Genomic DNA, 13,954 nt, shown 5'->3' on the forward strand with positions numbered 1-13,954 from the left:
AGCTCTCCCCATGATTTGGATGTATAAAACAAATAACCTTTCTCACTAAATATCAATATGGAAAAAAATCCCAATTAGCCGTTTCCCCACCCCTGTTTTTAATATTTTGAAAAACGTAATACTCAAACAATATTGCTGCCAGGTGAAAAAATGTAATCTTGGAAGCAGCAGAGGCCGGAAAATCAGACTCATGGCTGCAGCTAAATATTCCCAGTTCAATTTCAGTGTCTTTTTTACTTAGTTGGAAACAATGCAACAACTCCCTTCTTCAGGCTAGAAAAGCACTTCACTAATATATGATATGTTCAGTGGGTTTCTAACCTTATTCGCATGACAATATACAGTAGCTGTACAGATACTGATATGTGTTTAGCAATGTACATCTGGTATGACTTATCTATGGACAATTTAGCAAATTAGACTAATGAATCACAACTTCACTGTCAGTCTTTAGTGCAGCAGGGTTGCAATGAGATGGCTGTCACCCCAAGGAAGTGGGGATTGGAGTTTAGGATTAGAAGCAGGCTAAGCAAAATAAAACCCGGTGAGTAGTTCCATTGACTTCTGTGGGATTACTGACTTGAGCAGAGATAAATGAGCGTGTAGGTGTAGGACGGATGATGAGTCCTATTATCATAATGTTGTTTACTAATAAGTAACTGTTGATAATTCTGTCTGTAGGGGTGTGGTTGTGTCCCATGTAGCACAAGTATTGTATACACAGATAGTCCACCATGTACAGTAGGAGGGGGTATCCTTTGGGAGTTTCTTTGTGTAGGTGGGAGAAGAGGAAATGGAATGATCCCTTTCAGTATTTCAATATAATAAAATATATGCCAATAACATAAAAATAGGAACACCCCTATTTAAAGTGTGCATTGTGTTTAGATTTGGAGCATTTTAAATGCTTATACTGTACAGTAGTTTGTTTTCTATCCAAATGCTAGGAATAGGCTTTCTGCCCACTTCCAGCATAACTGCTGGTTGAAGCAAATACTGCCAGCTGCAGAACGTTAACCTTTGTTTTTGCTAAAACATTTCCACATATTACCAGGATAAGCACGTATTTTATTTAGAGGGTTCAGTGATCTCATATAGCACTTTAAATGGGTTGAGTTGTACTAGGACCAGGCCCCAACAAATGTTGACTTTAGTCAGTCTGATGGACTGCATGTACCAGTAAAGTAATCCAATCTGAATGGAATGCAAACTGGCTCAGACTCTTCTCTTCTAACCATCTGAGCTGAATCTGAATCTAAACCTCTATTACCAAGGAAAATGGACAAAGCAAGGGGCAGATAATGCTAGAAAAGGTAAGAGAAATCATTTGCAAAACTACAGTTGATTAAATACTATTTGTTAAATAATGTATTTGATTAACTTCAGAACATGTTTTGAATGTATTTAATACATTTTGTTTTCATCACTTGCCCTCCTTATAGAACTAATTGTATTGTTAGTGAATATATTTACTTGAGGACTCAATCATGGTTTTGCCATGTGCCCAGACAAAGGGACAGTGCATTTTACCCTTGCCACAAGAGCAGCCCAGGAGAGAGAGACTGTGTATCTGTGTCACAATCTTTCTTCCTATTTCCCCACCCCAGGGAGGAAGTAAACAGAGTCAAGCCTATAGTCAGTGGAGTGTATGTTCCCCAATACACCAGCTCAGCTTCATTAACTGAGGGGGGATAGGGCAAGCCATTGGGACGGGGCATGTTGGGGGATGGAGCAAGCTAAGGCTCCATCCAGTTCACACCCAATTGCATTCCCTTCCACTAACTAGCGTGAGTGGGTGACATAGCTCTGCTAAATCTAATTTTGCCTCCAATAATTTACTTGGCAAATTCTACCATATTTTTCAAATGATGAATGATTCCTCTTCATTAATTATTCGCTGTCCTGTAATAAGAACCATGTAGTGAATAGGCTTGCAAAAAGAAAGCAAGGGTCTGAACTTCAGTGTAGAGATCTACTGACTTTTGAACCTAGTTAAGGACTAATTTTCTTTCCGTGTTTAGTTATGACATGTTGTTGCTGTTGAAGGCAAATAGTCTTCTGATCGCTTCCATCCACTCGGTTATGAAAAGTACTGACTGACACTTTAAAAAAATCCTGAATAATTGCCCTCATTTTATTGCAGTTAAAGATCTGTCCATTTTTAGTGTCATCTCCTGTTTAAAACGTATTGATAAATTTGCTGCGAAGAAGAAAAAGCAACAATGGCTTTGTGGTACTAGCCTTGGTGAGAGAGCAATAGTTTTGTGCATCACCTCTGAGTGTTGTACAATGACAATTGTGCACAAGCCGGTGGTGAAAATTCCAATAGGTGAGCGAGGGATATATGGATATACCAGTAAAACATATTTCACAAGCCTTAAGGATGGGACAGTGTATAACTCCTAGTATAAATAGTGTGTGGATACACAGGCAGAATGACTGGTCACCATCTGAAGAAGCAGCTATTTACCTTGCATGTGATTGAAGTAGGAATTAAGCATTAATATATATCTTAAGACAACTTACTTATATATGTATTCAATTTGTGTGTTAAGTCAAACTAAATTATACTTAAGGTTGAAAAAATATAGATTATGTGGAGACACAACACAGAGGTTCTGGGAACAGAATCATGCCTACCCCAACTTAGGCACTCTGTGCTGGCTACAACAGCCCTCACAGTCATTGTAACCTTCCCCTCTGTATTTGTTTGTAGTGCCGTGTGTAGACCCACAGACCATGTCCTTGTCACTCTCTACCCCACCCACAATGCCCCACTGCACACTGGCATGGAGAGTCACTGTGGACCACTGCTCTGTGGTGCACAGTAGGTAGTGTAATCTCTGTGTACTGCTCTTCACAGCCTAGCCTTCCTGAACAGCAGAAACTTGACATTTCCTCTGTATTTTGTCCACTTGTGGCAGAAGGACCAGACAGGATTTCAGTCTAAATGGTGAGGGTGAGTTGGGAAGGCTATCTCAGAAAAAATAACTTTTTTACTGTACCGTGTTGTTTTATGAAAACAGAAGTCCTGTTAAATATTGGACATCTCAATTCAAGTAAAATGTTCTGGAGCAACATCCTTGACCATTCTTTCCAGCTGATGGACAATGCTGCTACTTTTGCATTATTCAGCTTTTCAATTTATCGCTGATTATTATTTTTTGTATTTCAGTAACACTTAGAGACCCCAACTGAGATTAGGGCTCATGGTACAGAGACTTAGTGTGACAGTCCCTGGCCCCAAAGAGTTTACAATCTAAATTTACAAGACAGACAAAAGGATGTTTATTATATATAAATGTAACAGTGTGTATATATAACAATATATATATTATATCAGATGTGGAATAATGTATACATCTGGCCACTATATTTAATTGGTTATTTTAAAAAAAGTTATTTAGATATTCAATTATAAACTAAACTATTCCCCAGTATTACAACCCAATTATGAACATTTAGGCAAGTTGTCACAGTTTGATTGGGACATTCCCTAAATCATAACAATCATAACTGTGCCATAAGAATAACGATACACATCTGGGGTCAGGCCCTACAGTCCTTACTCAGGCAACATTTTCATTGACTTGGAGAGGGGAGGAGGATGCTGATTCTTTATTCCTCGCACACCCAACATGGTCACTGAAGTCAGTGGAAATTTTGGGTGCGTAAACAGTGGTGGATTAGCCAATGGGCCCATGAGGCCTGTGCCCATGGGGGCCTGTGCCCATGGACCCCAAAAAATGGGCACCCCGCCCCCCAACAAACAAGCGGCAGGTGGGACAGGGTAGGGGAAGCCCCCATGCCCTGACCCCACTTCCTGGCAGAAGTATCAGGCAGCGGGGGAAGCCCCAGCACCAGGACCTGAGCTGCAGCCCTGGGACTAAAGGAGCTCTGGCTCCCTGCCGCAGCCTCAGGGCTGGGGGAGTTCTCAGTCCTCACTGCAGCCCCAGGGCCCTGGCGGGGGGGACAGAAAGCAGCAAATGGGTTGAGACACTGCAGTGGGTGGGGGACCAGAATGGGGTAGGACTGTGATTTTTATAATGATCTGTCAATGCATGGTTTTGTTAATATGGATTTGATCCATAATCTTTGTTTCTTTTTTAAAGGTGCAATGAAAATTAAGTTTCATGGTTAGTTGTTATCAACTTTACATTCATGTTATCTCCACAGAATCCACACAAAAACCCATGACAGGAAAAGAAAAAGGGTTATGGCTAAATTATGCTTTGACGAGTATCTCATGCAACCCAGCTGATGTCAGTGGAGTTGGATTGGGTGTAAATGAGATCACATTTTCACCTTCTTTGAATTAAACATTGAATAAAGCATGGGACTTTTTAAAAATAAGATGCTAGCTTTTGAAATAATGTTTATATAAATGCATTATTTTAATCCTTTCTTTCCCTCTTTCTGTCCACTCTCTGCCAAAACCATTAGTCTAATTTCTTTAGCTGTTTTAATGATTTACAGCTGTAGCTCACGAAAGCTTATGCTCAAATAAATTTGTTAGTCTCTAAGGTGCCACAAGTCCTCCTTTTCTTTCGGCAAATACAGACTAACAGGGCTGCTACTCAGAAACTTCCTGTTATTTTTCAGTAGTAGGAAAGACCCATTCTAAGACGAAGTTTGTGTTTAACCACATAAGAATTAACCCTATCAGATATTTTACAGATAAAACTTAGAGGGCCACAACCTCAGTTAGTGTAAATTGGTGTAGCTCACAAGTTTACAATGTTTGAGGAACTACCCCAGAGAAACAAGAAGAAATAAACTGATTCGCTTTTCTTAAAAGGAATTCAAGGAGTACAACAAGCTGCACTCTCTGTAGAGAAGTTTCGGTTAGAGAAATCTTTAAGGCCACCTTATGCCCTCCTTCAATTTCCTCTTTTCTGCAGTGATGCCGACAAAAAACTTGACAATTGTAAGGTAGCTGGTGAGCTGAGTCCACTGCTTTTCATACCAGCGAATATAGTTTCATTGTGTCCTTGTGCCTTCTCCATATGTTTGCTTTATTTACCTGTTGCATGTGGTTTCATAGGGTACGACAGCATTTCAGAGTGAGCGGGAGCAAGCCTTCTAGCCCAGACCAACAGACTTGGGCTAGTGAGGCTCACACCAGTGCTCTAAAAAATAGCTGTACAGACACAGCACTTGGAAATTGCAGCTTGGGCTCTGAAGCTCACCCCCTTCGCTACGCTTCAGATCCTGAGTGCCAGCCTGAGGCACAACTTCAACGCTCTGTCTAACATGAGCCACGCTATCCCACACCTGTTGATTCAGGCTTGGAGGCTCACCCCCGCTCCTTCCAAACTGCTGTGAAGACATGCCCAAAGATGGCTTGGACTGTAAACATTATGGAGTAGGGATCACCTTTTTGTTAAGTTTGCGCGGTGCCTAGCACAATGGAGCTGGTGCCTCTGGGCACTACCATTAATAAATAAATAGAGGTTTAGTGTGATTGCGTGAACAAAACAGCTGCCTTGGTTTGGAAACACCAAAACTTCTCTAATGTGAGACTTCTATTGTATTATTTTATTTGCCTCTATACAATGTACCAGCCCCTCCTCTATAATGGACTTGTTATATAGGACAGTTCCCTCTGCCAACCAACCCGCGGGCACTTTTCCTTCATATAAAGTGTTTTCTATGTTAGAGAGTCAAAAGTCTTCAGTTCAAATCTCATTGCCTCCTCTTGTTTATGTTGTATGTATGGAGGTGTGACGGTTTGAATTTAGTTCAGAGGACTTGTTCCAGTCTGATGGGTTTGAATGTGTGACCCAAATTTTCAAAGCTGGTAATTTACTCTGCATCTGCAATATGAGTGCCAATATCTGTTGCATGCACACACAGAGAAACCCATACACAGACATTTTCTTGTGCAACGTGAACAAGTTAAATATCCAATAGAGGTCCAATATCTTTTATTGGACCAACTCTAGTTAGTGAAAGAGACAAGCTTTCAAGCTACACAAAGCTCTTCTTCAGGTCTGGGGAAGGTACTCAGTGTCACAGATAAATTCAAAGTGGAACAGATTGTTAAACATAAGGAGTTAACACGTGTTGCAAGAAACCATTCAAAGTGAAGTGGGCAATTAAGATGTCTGCAATCATAGGACAAAGGAGAAGTAGTGAGTTACAGATTGTTGTAATGAGATATAAAATCAGTGTCTTTACTGAGTCCATAATTTTTGATGTCCAAAAAAGTAATGAATTTAAGCTTCCAGGCTCATTTTTTGAAGGTGTTGTGCAGGTTTCTTTGAGGACGAGGACTGACAGGTCAGATATGGAATGATCATTTTGTGCAGTGTTTGCCCACAGATGACAGGGTGTTTTTGTTTTTTCTCATTTTTCTGTGTAAGTTCATTTGAGAGTGTAGTGATTGTCTGCTTTCACCTACATGGTTGTTGTGGGGGCATCTGATGCTCTGGATGAGGTATACCACATGATGTGATAGACATGCAAATGACCCATAGGTCTTGAAAAGTGATATCATGGGGGTATTGATCATTGTAGCAATGGAGATATGGCTGCAGGTTCTGCATCTCTTGTTATGGCAGAGTCTGGTGCTGCTTTAAGTTGGTTTGTCCTGGTCTATGTGGAGCTTGCGTCTGATGATGAGCTTGGCCCAAAGAGGAGTTTGGGGAAAGATTTCTTTGAGGATGTGGTCCCCATCAAGTATGGGCTGTAATTGTTTGATGATATCCTGTATGGGGTGGTAGGTGACAACTAGGGATATGTGATCCATGAGGGTTTTTTCCATATATTGAAGCAGGTTCTCTCAGGGAATTAAGGTGGCCCATTCCATGATGCGTTCTACTTCTCTGGGGGCATTTCTGAATATAACCTCCACACTTACCGGACATTTACTGGACCATAGAAGGGATGTACATGACTAGGAATTAGACAAATACTGTGGGTTTGAAACCCAAATTCCATATATATTCAAGCAAAATATTTTTTTTATACAGGAAAACTGGTTGGTGGCTGAGAAGACTTTGATTTGGGAACAGACCATTCTTTTAACAGCCCTTTCTGCCTAATGGTGGATAGGGCTGAATTTCCAAAAAGAAGTGTTGAGGAGGGGCCCAAGGGCCTTGAAATTACTGAGTTTAGAGCTAGATTAAACCTATTTGGCCGTCTCTTTTCTCTCTTTGTGCATGCAAGAATGATCCCTACAGTATAGTTTTATTGCTTTGTCCAATAATCATTTTAAATGTCTCAGCAGTGGAGATTCCACTGATTATCCAGAAAGACTATTCTACAGCCTAAAGTGTCTGTCTCATTGTTATTAAAGGTTGCCCCCTAAATTAAGCTAAATTTTTGATACATTATTCAATGACTGAAATCAAGACTCACATTTCAGTTAAGATTCAATAGTATTAACTTGCAAAAAAAAGATATGCTCAAAACCTTGAAAAATTTGAAAGGCTTCAAAAGAAACTGTGGAGTTAAAATGAATGTAAGAGGTCTAAAAAGCAGAAGTGGGACATATTCGTAACTGTAAATATAACAATTCCAGGCTTTTACAAAATAGCATAGCAAAAGATTAAAATACCTCATTTAAAATCAGATCAAACTTAATTAAAGTCAGTTATACTGCTAATTTTTTGCTAGAATAATTATTAGGAAAAATATTAATAGCATTTAAAATACATTCAAACTCAATCAAATTGAGGTACCAGTGAGCTGGATAGCTCCCCTTTAGTATCAGACTCACAGGTATCTTTACAAGTTAATTACACAAAGAAAAGCAGCAGCTTCATAGAAATAAAAACCATTTCCCCACCTACATAAGGCATAGGTGCTGGATCTAGGGGTGTTGGGGGTGCTGCTGCACTCTCTGGCTTGAAGTGGTACCATCATATACAAGGTTTACATTTTGGTTCATTGGCTCTCAGCACCCCCACTGTACAAATTGTTCCAGCACCCCTGACATAAGGTGAAGTTTGTATGGAAGCAAAACTGAGTCCGTAAGATTTACGGATATAAATTTTGCTTGTAAGAACATATATTTCTCTCTTGGAGCCAGTGTGGCCTTTGATTCATCATATCAGATATATGTTCATTTTCATTCAGACAAGAAATATTACCTCCTTTTCCCCCCACCAGATTTATTAACCTTTCATGAGCAATAGACTGTGAAAAAGCAACCAGGCGTGTGTGTATGGTGGGCTTTGCTGAGAGCATATAAACAGTACCATTATTAGAAATGCAAAAAAAGTTTGGTGAATTGTAGAATTGGATTGAAGTCCCAAGTAGGATTAAAAAATCAGTCATAGATTTATACAAATACTCCCCTTCACAACCCTTGGGAAAACTCAGGAAAAACACGTTATTGATCTGAAGAAGGTTTTCTATCTCAGCCCTTTCCCTTTTGTCTGCTGTCTTTAGTCCTCTTATATCTGCCCTAACTTCTACAATTTTTATTTCTTTCTTGAACTTCATTGTTTATTTCAGAAATTCTCTCTAGATCTGACATCTTCCTATTATTAATTTGAACCCATCACTTCTAACTGTATTTCACCCTAATCAAGTCTCCACTTCATGCCATTCAAATACATGACCGTAGTATTTCTCTGAGTTGTTCAATGCCAAAGCTAAGTTTTTAGCTCTTTTACTCTTTCCCCATATAGCACTCTTTCCAGAGCCTTAATGTTTTAGTGCTTCTCTCTGAATACTCTCCAGTTTGTTGAACACAGTCATCTGCTTTTTTCAGTTGTTGTTCTGCAGAGAAAGAACTTTGTGTTGCATGGGAGGGAACCTTGATTTATCTCCTCACTGTAGGTAAAAACGGCAGTACTTTTATCTGGTATTCTGGGATTGTCTATCTAGACATTGGCCACAGGTAGCTGCTGGAAGCTGAGGAATGGTGGTGGTGGTGTGTGTGGGTGGGTGGGGGAATAAGATTGAGTTACAGTGTTATGATGGGAGAACAAGCCCCGTATGGCTCTTCAGCATAGCAGGGATGTTGTATCTCTTTACCATGCCATGCTAGGACACTGAACATGTGCAGCACCTTATGTTTGTGGCAATTAATTTAAAACCCCAACCTTGTGGCTGAGAAAGCTGCATTTGGAATGGCAGCACTGCCACTAAGAGAGAGAGAAATTGAAACATATGAACCTGGACTTCAGAAAAGCAGACTTTGACTCCCTCAGGGAACTGATGGGCAGGATCCCCTGGGAGAATAACATGAGGGGGAAAGGAGTCCAGGAGAGCTGGCTGTATTTTAAAGAATCCTTATTATGGTTCAGGGACAAACCATCCCGATGTGCAGAAAGAACAGTAAATATGGCAGGCGACCAGCTTGGCTTAACAGTGAAATCCTTGCTGATCTTAAACAGAAAAAAGAAGCTTACAAGAAGTGGAAGATTGGACAAATGACCAGGGATGAGTATAAAAATATTGCTCGGGCATGCAGGAGTGAAATCAGGAAGGCCAAATCACACCTGGAGTTGCAGCTAGCAAGAGATGTTAAGAGTAACAAGAAGGGTTTCTTCAGGTTTGTTAACAACAAGAAGAAAGTCAAGGAAAGTGTGGGCCCCTTACTGAATGAGGGAGACAACCTAGTGACAGAGGATGTGGAAAAAGCTAATGTACTCAATGCTTTTTTTTGCCTCTGTCTTCACGAACAAGGTCAGCTCCCAGACTACTGCACTAGGCAGCACAGCATGGGGACGAAGTGACCAGCCCTCTGTGGAGAAAGAAGTGGTTCGGGACTATTTAGAAAACCTGGACGAGCACAAGTCCATGGGGCCGGATGCGTTGCATCCGAGAATGCTAAAGGAGTTGGTGGATGTGATTGCAGAGCCATTGGTGTTTATCTTTGAAAACTCATGGTGATCGGGGGAAGTCTCGGACGACTGGAAAAAGGCTAATGTAGTGCCCATCTTTAAAAAAGGGAAGAAGAAGGATCCTGGGAACTACAGGCCAGTCAGCCTCACGTCAGTCCATGGAAAAATCATGGAGCAGGTCCTCAAGGAATCAATTCTGAAGCACTTAGAGGAGAGGAAAGTGATCAGGAACAGTCAGCATGGATTCACCAAGGCCAAGTCATGCCTGACTAATCTAATTGCTTTCTATGACGAAATAACTGGCTCTGTGGATGAGGGGAAAGCGGTGGACATTTTGTTCCTTGACTTTAGCAAAGCTTTTAACATGGTCTCCCACATTCTTGCCAGCAAGTTAAAGAAGTATGGGCTGGATAAATGGACTATAAGGTGGATAGAAAGCTGCCTAGATTGTCGGGCTCAACGGGTAGTGATCAATGGCTCCATGTCTAGTTGGTAGCCGGTATCAAGTGGAGTGTTCCAAGGGTTGGTCCTGGGGCCGGTTTTGTTCAATATCTTCATAAATGATCTGGAGGATGGTGTGGATTGCACCCTCAGCAAGTTTGCAGATGACACTAAACTGGGAGGAGAGGTAGATACGCTGGAGGGTAGGGATAGGATACAGAGGGACCTAGACAAATGAGAGGATTGGGCCAAAAGAAATCTGATGAGGTTCAACAAGGACAAGTGCAGAGTCCTGCACTTAGGACTGAAGAATCCCATGCACCGCTACAGACTAGGGACCAAATGGCTCAGCAGCAGTTCTGCAGAAAAGGACCTATGGGTAACAGTGAACGAGAAGCTGGATATGAGTCAACAGTGTGCCCTTGTTGCCAAGAAGGCCAATGGCATTTTGGGCTGTATAAGTAGGGGCATTGCCAGCAAATCGAGGGACGTGATTGTTCCCCTCTATTCGACATTGGTGAGGCCTCATCTGGAGTACAGTGTCCAGTTTTGGGCCTCACACTACAAGAAGGATGTGGAAAAATTGGAAAACATCCAGCGGAGGGCAACAAAAATGATTAGGGGACTGGAACACATGACTTATGAGGAGACGCTGAGGGAACTGGGATTGTTTAGTCTTCAGAAGAGAAGAATGAGGAGGGATTCGATAGCTGCTTTCAACTACCTGAAAGGGGGTTCCAAAGAGGATGGATCTAGACTGTTCTCAGTGGTAGTAGATGACAGAACAAGAAGTAATGGTCTCAAGTTGCAGTGGGGGAGGTTTAGGTTGGATATTAGGAAAAACTTTTTCACTAGGAGGGTGGTGAAACACTGTAATGCGTTACCTAAGGAGGTGTTAGAATCTCCTTCCTTAGAAGCTTTTAAGGTCAGGCTTGAGAAAGCCCTGGCTGGGATGATTTAGTTGGGGATTGGTCCTGCTTTGAGCAGGGGGTTGGACTAGATGACCTCCTGAGGTCCCTTCCAACCCTGATATTCTATGATTCTATGATTCTATGAAAACATATTCTTAGGATCTGACTTTCAACCCCCCATGCCCAGAGCCTAGGGCCATGCTAAAATTTATGAGGAATTACGAGCCTATAATTTGCAAGATCAATTACTTTACTGAACATGCAAATTGGGTATTTCTGTGTATAAATGTCCAGTTAGACAACAAATAGGCTAAACACTTGCTATGTGTGCTCACTCACAGTAGTTGTGCACACATTTGGGAATGTTGTCTTAACATTAGATAGAATCAATAAGGGGCACTAGTGAATCCCTCTTCTTAGTCCTTTCCCATTCAGCTCTGACACACAGCAACCTCTCATATACAACTGCAGTACTCAGTAGATCCCAATCCTAAATGGGAAGGAGGACAGATTAATTTAATTAATTTTAAACTGTAAAGGTTGAGGATCACTCACGAGACAAGTTTGAAATTCTAAAGATCTTTTTCTTCACTTTAAATCCCCTTTAAGTTCCTCAGAGATCAAACACACATTTTGCCAAGATACAGATTTGATAAACATATCCCTTAATTCCATCTTTTTAAAAGTGTGTTTCTTAATAAAGTAAAAGGACAAACCCTTCTAATGTCTCACAATGTTCTTTCTTCTCTCTCTTATAGTTTCCAGTTATACCCCAGTTTTTAAACCTTGTATTGAGCAAATCGAATTAAATTGTTAAGCTGTTCATTTAATTAACTAAAAATTGCCTACTCTGTTTTTTAGCTGATAACACATGTTCTCATTCAGTGGACATTCTAAATGTGCAGCTGTAACATATTGCATTTTTTTCAGAAGCGTGGAAATACCCATGAATTTATACTTGTACAAATGTGTGGCCAGATTGAAACTAACATGAAAGCCTGACTCTCCAGGGTGTATATGGGAGCATGCACTGTGAGCACGTCGTGTTCAGTTCTTACTTGTGTATGTGGTACATAATTTTTAAAAGATTCTCAACCCTGAGTTTGTAGTGACAACTTAGCACTGAGCTCAGAATTTTGCACTGGAGGCCCATTCTGATAATCAGGCCTCAGGGATCAAAAATTCAGTTAATCCAAAAGATAATTGGTTTCAGGTTTAGTACAATCTGTACTAGCAAAAATTTCTCCTCCTTAAAGATGATAAAGGACTTTAGAGGTTTTGCAAAAATGGTAGGACTCTTTCTCCATTTGATAAGTAAGAGACAAAGGACTAGTACATTTGCTGAGAGAGGAGAAGGAGAACTCCAGTGCCCTTTCCCCCTGGTCTCAGCTGAAACAGGGGCAGAAGATCCCACAACTAGGGGACAAATAGCCAGGGAAGAATAGGAATTTGTTTAGGCCCTATGTCCTTAGAGTTGTCACAGCTCCAGTTCTAGAGCATCAGCAGCAGTGTTCCCAGGCCCAATGCTGCTGAAGACCAAGGAAACAGGAACGCAGCCCACTCTGTTGAAGATGCCTCTGGTGTTCCTGTGATTTTCGGGGAGAGGGAGGAATCAGCATGGGGGCTCCTGGCTGCTCCCTAAAGAAGCCAGAATAAAGGTGGGGGCAGCTGGATGCCCCAGAAAGGTGATTAGAGTAAGGGAGGAATGTTTTTGTGGGAGGTGTCTCCCTTGAGGGAAGAGTTCCGGTCCCATTGTGGGAAGAAGTGGTTTTTCAGTTCAGTTTCAGAGGATGAGACCAGATTGACAAATAATACCTGTATTCACATAATCTGCTATTCACCCATCCCCACTGCTCATGCCATCAGATTGCCCCAGGAGTGAGCAGTTCCTCCTGCCTGTATTATACCTCTGCCCTTGAGAGAGGCAGACAATAGGTCACAATTTCAAGCTGGCAAGTATTTTCCCCCCTTGTTTGCATTCCTGAGCATAACTGCAGACTCCTGCTTCAGACAAGTTCTGTCTAACTTTATCCAAGGATCACTCACTGAGGACACACTGTTATCATGCCTTGACTGGAAGTCAAAACAATTCACACACTAGAGAGCCCTCTGAAAAACAATGGCTATTTCAAAGAGCCATAAAGAGAAGGGAGGATGGGCATCCTTCCAGTGAACTGAAAAGTCACTCTCCTTTGGGAATGTTCCTATTGCATCAGTCTGGGGCATCATTCACTAAAAATGTGCACGAGTCTTGATATTTAGATTTTGGTTTGTATTTAGGGGGTGTACTAGTCAGAATCTTTTGTATTCATACACAGCACTATTTTAGAAATCACCTAAAACCCATGAAAGGCAAGAGGGTAAAGATGCTCACTACATGATGTTCTAATAAATATTCAGCGAACACTAGGATGTGAGCAAATAGTCAGTTTTTATTGGCTATACTAATACTTGTCCTGCAATTTAGACCCCAGATGTATCCAGTCTAGTAAAAGAACTATGATATTTTTTTTTAAATACAGAAAGTAGACAATCCCACCCCCATCTGCAACTTGCAAAATGTAAGAGAAATGGAAGCAGCTAAAAAGCAGAAAAAGTAGTTAAGAAGGAAACACTGGAGAAAATTAGACTTTTGTTTGTGTGAGAGATCTGGCAAAGAAGATGGAAGGTGAAAGTGAAAAATAAGGACAAAGGGGTGAATAGAAGATAGAAAAATAGTTTGTAAGAACTATGGCTGAAATCCTAGCTCTCTTGATGTCAATAGGAGTTTTGCTTTTGACTTCCGCAGGGCCAGGTATTCAC

Source organism: Lepidochelys olivacea (genome assembly GCF_965140295.1).
Source record: "Lepidochelys olivacea isolate rLepOli2 genome assembly, chromosome: 5".
In the NCBI taxonomy this organism is placed as follows: domain Eukaryota; kingdom Metazoa; phylum Chordata; order Testudines; family Cheloniidae; genus Lepidochelys; species Lepidochelys olivacea.